At 39.7% G+C, this 6666-nt stretch overlaps 1 pseudogene; it reads left to right on the top strand.

Moving 5' to 3' along the window:
- The first annotated feature begins 671 nt into the window (after positions 1 to 671).
- LOC140710762 (small COPII coat GTPase SAR1A pseudogene) lies at positions 672 to 4835 on the top strand (annotated as a pseudogene).
- Positions 4836 to 6666: the final 1831 nt, after the last annotated feature.

The raw sequence follows: 6666 nt of genomic DNA, 5'->3' as shown, positions 1-6666 counted from the left end.
CTAATTTTTGGAATTTTCAGTCTTTTTGCACTGTTTTTTTCTTTTCTCATCTTTGTGGATTTATCTACCTATGGTTTTTGATATTGGTGACCTTCAGATGGGGCTTTTGTGTGGATGTCCTTTTTGTTGATGTTGATGCTGTTCCTTCCTGTTTGTTAGTTTTTCTTGTAACAGTCAGACTCCTCTGCTGCAGGTCTGCTGAAGTTTGCTGGAGGTCCACTCCAGACTCTGTTTGCCTGGGTATCACCACCAGAGGCTGCAGATTGGCAAAGATTGCTACCTATTCTTTTCTCTGGAAGCTTCATCCCAGAGGGTCACCTGCCAGATGCCAGCCGGAGTTGTCCTGTATGAGGTGTCTGTCAACCCCTGCTGGGGGGTATCTCCCAGTCAGTAGGCACGGGGGTCAGGGACCCACTTGAGGAGGCAGTCTGTCCCTTAGCAGAGCTTGAGTGCTCTGCTGAGAGATCTGCTGCTCTCATCAGAGTTGGCAGGCAGGAATGTTTAAGGATGCTGAAGCTGCGCCCACAGCTGCCCCTTCCCCCAGGTACTCTGTCCCAGAGAGTTGGGAGTTTTAGCTATAAGTCCCTGACTCAAGCTGCTACCTTTCCTTCAGAGATTCCCTGCCTGGAGAGGAGGGACCTTGAGAGGCAGTGTGGCTTCAGCAGCTTTGCCAAACTGTGATGGGCTCTGCCCAGTTCAAACTTCCCAGAAGCTTTGTTTATACTGTGAGGGGAAAACCACCTACTCAAGCCTCAGTAATCGCAGATGCCCCTCTCCCCACCAAGCTTGAATGTCCCAGGTTGACTTCAGACTGCTCTGCTGGCAACGAGAATTTCACTCCTGTGGATCCTAGCTTGCTGGGCTTTGTTTGGGTGGGATCCACTGACCTAGACCAAGTGGCTCTCTGGCTTCAGCCCCCTTTCCAGGGGAGTGAATGGTTCTGTCTCACTGACATTCCAGGTGCCACTGGGGTATGAAGAAAAACTCGTGCAGCTAGCTCGGTGTCTGGCAAATTGGCCACCCAGTTTTGTGCTTGAAACCCAGGGACCTGGTGATATAGGCACCCGAGGGAATCTCCTGGACTTTGGGTTGTGAAGTATGTGGGAAAAGTGTAGTATTTGTGCTGGAATGTGCAGTTCCTCACAGCACAGTCCCTCACACCTTCCCTTGACTAGGGGAGGGAGTTTCCCAACCCCTTGTGCTTCCTGAGTGAGGCAACGCCCCACCCTGCTTCAGTGAGCCAATTTCTTAATACTGAGTCAATCTCTCTCTCTTCCTTTCCCTCTTTACCTCCCTTTTTTCTTCTCTCCCTCCATTCCTCCTTTTCTTTTTCTCTCTACCCCCCTGCTTGCTCTCCTGTCTCTCTCTCTGGGTCAGTCTCTTTGTTCTGTTTTTCTGGAGAGCCCTGACTGGTACGAATACTGAAAGAGAGAAACTATGTCTAAATTGTATACTTATCAAAAATATTTCCTTCAAAAAATGAAGGTGAAACATTTTTTTAGACCTTAAATGGTAAAATAATTCATCATCAGCAGATGTACATTACAAAAATGTTAAAAGAAGTTTCTTAAGCAGAAGGAAACTGATACCAGGGAAAAATATATCTACACCAAGGAATGATGGATCTCATAAATGAGCTGATTAGGTAAACATATAAGGTAATTTAAATTAAATCTATTTAAATATTTATTAACTGTAGTTTCTGATCTCTGCCAGAAGATATAGAGATGAGGAATGAGCGTTACTTTTATCTGTGTAACAAAAATGCTAGACGATATAGAAATTAGCAACTTTTCTTGAACCTATTCAAGAACTTATATCAAATGCAGACATCTAAAAACCTGGAGAGAGGTGTCTGCAGGGAACAAAACAGGATAATTTTTTACTAAAAATAGATACCACTGAAAACCATATAAGATATAGGAAAGTTAAATATTTTGTTAGAAATATTTAGCCAACTGCTAAACGCTGATTGTGGGCTAGCATGAGAAAATAAAGCCTGTTTTCAGGCATAAGTGGTTTTCCATCACTTTTTAGGCCTCTTCTCCAGGAATCCCATTCAGAAGACTGAGGAAGATACTAAGAAAACTCTTTCATTTCTTGCTGGAGGAAAAGAACAATAGCCACTGCAAAAATCCACCCAGACTAATATATCTTTACTATCTGTACTAAAGAAAATACCTTATCTGCACAGGCGTACACTGGGAAAATTTCATTGCACCTGTGTAAGAAGAATGGAGATCATTGGGTCATGTATGGTGGCTCATGCCTGTAATCCCAGCACTTTGGGAGGCCAAGGCGGATGGATCATCTGAGGTCGGGAGTTCGAGACCAGCCTGACCAACATGGAGAAACCCCATCTCTACTGAAAATACAAAATTAGCTGGACATGGTGGCGCATGCCTGTAATCCCAGCTATTCAGGAGACTGAGACAGGGGAATTGCTTGAACCCGGGAGGCAGAGGTTGCAGTGAGCTGAGATTGCGCCATTGCACTCCAGCCTGGGCAACAAGAGCGTAACTCCATCTCAAAAAAGATAAATAAATAAACAATGAAAATAAGAATAGAGATCATCTCCAAATCTGCACCCATACTCATCTCCCTGGAAGCTTCTCCATTTGGAGGAGGGATAGTAATACTTGTGAAGAACACACCTTAAAACGAAAGTTCAAAATACTTGCTTAAGACTGAGGTTTTAAAAGAACATCAGAGAATAGCCATTTTTCTTCCTCTACCTAATCAGGCTGACAAACCTTGAATAAATATTATAGTGGAATACAGCTGGAGAAATGGCAAGAGACTAGCTCTCTATGGGAAGCAAAACAAAAGAAAAATCCAAAGCCAAGTAGAGAAACAAAAACAAGGTATCACTAGAGGATTTTGAAATCTCTCATGCCCATGACAACAACAAACTGAAACTCTGATAACCATAGCAACAAATTCCAACTCTGGTAACCATAGCAACCATAGCAACTAGGCAAATTTCAATCCTAGTCCAACTCCTGATTAGATCAACACAAACCCCCACATTAAAGGCACAGCAGAAGGAAAATCATGCTAATCTTGAAGTACATTTTAAAAATGAAATTATATGTACTATCTTATAAATGGTGACCTTTCAACAACAACAAAATTATGTTGCATGCCAAAAAACATGAAATAAACACAATCTGAAGAGACAAAGAATCTTTCTAAAGCAGACTCAGATATCACATGGCTGTTGAAACTATCATTAAAACATTTTAAACAACTGCAATTAACATGTATAATCACTGGTTCTCAAAAGCAGGTAATTTTGCCCACAGAAAATATTTGGCAACATCTAGACATATTTATCATTGCCTTAACGGGAGATGTGTTACTAGCATCTAGTGGGTAGGGGACAAGGATGAGGCTAAACATCCTACAAGGTGCAGGACAGCATTTTATTTATTCATTCTTACAGTTTTCATTTTTTGCTGAAAGTACAGGTATAATCTTGCTTGTCATCTACTTTTACCATTAGAGCATTTAACACAGGAGTTCCAAACTTTGGCATAATTGATATTTTCAAGCAGATAATTCTGTTGTAAAAATAAAATGGATATGTTAATATGACTGTAGTAATCATTTCATGATGTATATGTATATCAAAACAACACCTTAAATTTATACAATAAAAAAGAAAGAATAATATGACAATGCCAGAAATAAAATTCACAATAGGAAAGTCTTGGGGGAGGGTTGTGATGTACATCCAGTGAGTAGCTAGTGGTCCCAGGTGCTGCTGGTTTGTGTGCTCTGAGGGAGAGTCTGAGCCACATGCTGCTGCCAGAGGAGCCCCTCAGGCCAGTGTAAGCATTAATAATGTCTCTCATCTTTGAGTGAATCTACCATGGCTTCAGAATTGTGATCTAGTTTCTAAGACTCTACAAGAAATATAGAAAATTTGTATTCTTGGGTTTGGACAATGCAGGCAAAACCACTCTTTTTCACATGCTCAAAGGTGACAGATTGGGACAACACATTCCAACACTACATCTGACATGACAAGGGCTAACAGTTGCTGGAATGACTTTTACAACTTTTAATCTTGGTGGGCACGAGCAAGCACGTCGGTTTGGAAAAATTATTTCCCAGCAATTAATGGGATTTTCCTTCTGGTGGATTGTGTGGATCATTCTTGCCTTGTGGAATTCAAATTTGAGCTTAAAGCTTTAATGACTGATGAAACAGTATACAATGTGCCAATTCATATTTTGGGAAACAAAATTGACAGAACAGATGAACTCAAGGAAGAAAAACTCTGTGAGATATCTAGGCTTTATAGACAGACCACAGGCAAGGAGAATGTGACCCTGAAGAATTTGAATGCTTGCCCCATAGAAGTGCCTATGTGCAGTGTGCCCAAGAGGCAAGATTATGGCGAATGTTTCCACTGGTTCTCCCAGTATATTGACTGACGTCTGGGCACTGAAAATAAAAGAGTTTTGCTTCTCTGGACTGATCCTAATCACAGCTTCCTCATGAAATTTTCTACTAGAACAAGGAAAGCTCTCCAACCATGTCTGCTATTGAGAGGCCATGAGTATCTGTCCAGTCTCTCATTGCCCACTGGTGACATGTGCTCTTTTCCACACTGTTGAAAGGTAATGTTGCCCCATGTGCTGGTACAGGTTTGTATCCTGGGACTTGGAAGCTGTCAGAATTTGCTGGGTAAAGCTGTGTGCCATCATGGGGCACCTGAAAAGAAAAACACATCTCGCCACTATGGTTGATTTCAAAAGAAACTGATTCTATTTTTTAAAGAAAATGTTGTTAATATAATTGGTATCCCTCCTAACTTTTCAATTTCATAATTTACTTGGTCCAAAGTGTTCTATTATTTTTTAAACTAATGAATAATATTTAGATACTTTGTAAAATTATGAACAGATACATATTGGAGGTCAGAGCTCATTTGGAACTTACCGCTGCTGAGTTAGCAGGTTGCGGTGAGAAGCTCCCCTGAGCTCACCTGTCTATATAACTGCCTTGTAGTAGGTGGCATTACCTTGTGCACAGAGAACCAGAAAAGGGGCAAAACCCTGGCCTTGCAGTTGTCGCAGGCTTCAACTGTAGCAAACTAGAGTCATTCATTATCAAGAAATGTGTAGCAGATTATTCACTGTGGAGTAGTTAATTATAGAGGGTGTTATTGGTGTTATTATTTTTACTTATAAAGTTACAGATTTCAGCCAGTCTGCTTTTGTATAATACTTTCATGAGATTTTATTCCTCTCTATACTACTTTGCTTTTCCATTTTCAGTTATAAGAAGTGAATTTCACCTGATAAAAGAGTTAAGAACATCTCTCATGTTGTCACATACTCCAGGTGTGTCTCGGTAACATTTACACAGATTTTAGGTTTTTAATAGGAAGACACAGGACAAAGTTAAGAGCTTAAGGGCTCTCAATTCTATGAGTTGAGACTTAAAAATCTGGTATTGTAGCACTTGTTTGGATCTAGAAAAAGTTTTAGTTAGTGGGCTTTAAAACTTCCATTTGCAGAATTTGGTCTCTATTGGGCTGTTCCTGAGCTCTTTTTCTTACGTCTATTCTCTTTAGATATCTATGTTTTGATGTTTAATGACAAGGTTAATATATATAGATTTTGGAGGTTTGTTTGTTTTTGTATGAAATTGGCTTTTTTCGTTCCAGAAATAAGCTGGGGAAAACACTAACCAAAAAACTTTCTGCATAGCTGTTTTCTTGGAGACGGCATCACCTATAGGCAGTAAAGACTCATTGTAAAAGCATGAGCATCCCTACTAGAGTAATGAGGATTAATTTTATAGCATTCAATTTTCTTAGTACCAAGTGTGAAATTGGATTTTTATAATCTTAACCTATATTCTAATCTTGCAGTAAAATATGAGATGATAGTATCTTCTAGGAAAAGATAGAATATAGGAGATGAAATGCTGGAAAGATATCTTTCTTCTAATGTGAGGGTAGAAAAAGTATGATCAACATGGTACTGGGGTGAGAGAGTAATGTTCTTTAGTTGGAGTTCTCATTCTTAGTCTTCAGTACCTATTTGTTGGGAAATAATACTTCTTTTCACTACCAGGTGCCAAATGCAGAGACCCAGTGAAGTGCATCCCTGGGAAGTACATACATTTTATTTATTAGCAAGCATAGCTGTATTAATAAAAAAGTCTTTGGTTTGCAAAGGGGTAAAGCCATAGGTAAACAAATTTAGCTAACAGTAAATGAAATAGGTAGTTAACTTGCATATTTTATTTCCTTTGGTTAAAGATTACCATACTTCTCTATTCAGAGACATGAGAAGTAGGATTCCTTCAGTGTTAGTTTCCTTATTTTTGTTTTTTTATTTGTCCCTAATCACTTTGTTGCAAGCTATAAAACCGTGTGATCTACATAGGGCAGCTCTTTGTGAAAGTGGTTTATTCCCTTGGAGAAAGAGGGGATTGAAAATCAGTTAGAGCGCATCTATAATGAGATAGCTGAAAAAAGCTGCTGTGAGAAGCTCAGCTCCAAACACAGAATCAGCACCTTGTACAGGAACTCCCGTGAATTGAGACTTTCCATTCTGTTTTATTAGATTGAATATGTGTCCTATTTCAGAAAAAGCGAAACAGTTATTTACAAAAGAAAGTTAATCTGCATCCCAACCATCTTTA

Source organism: Chlorocebus sabaeus, chromosome X (genome assembly GCF_047675955.1).
Source record: "Chlorocebus sabaeus isolate Y175 chromosome X, mChlSab1.0.hap1, whole genome shotgun sequence".
Classification (NCBI taxonomy): Eukaryota; Metazoa; Chordata; class Mammalia; order Primates; family Cercopithecidae; genus Chlorocebus; species Chlorocebus sabaeus.
The sequence above is the reverse complement of the archived record's forward strand: the minus strand, read 5'-3'. Positions and strand labels throughout refer to the sequence as shown.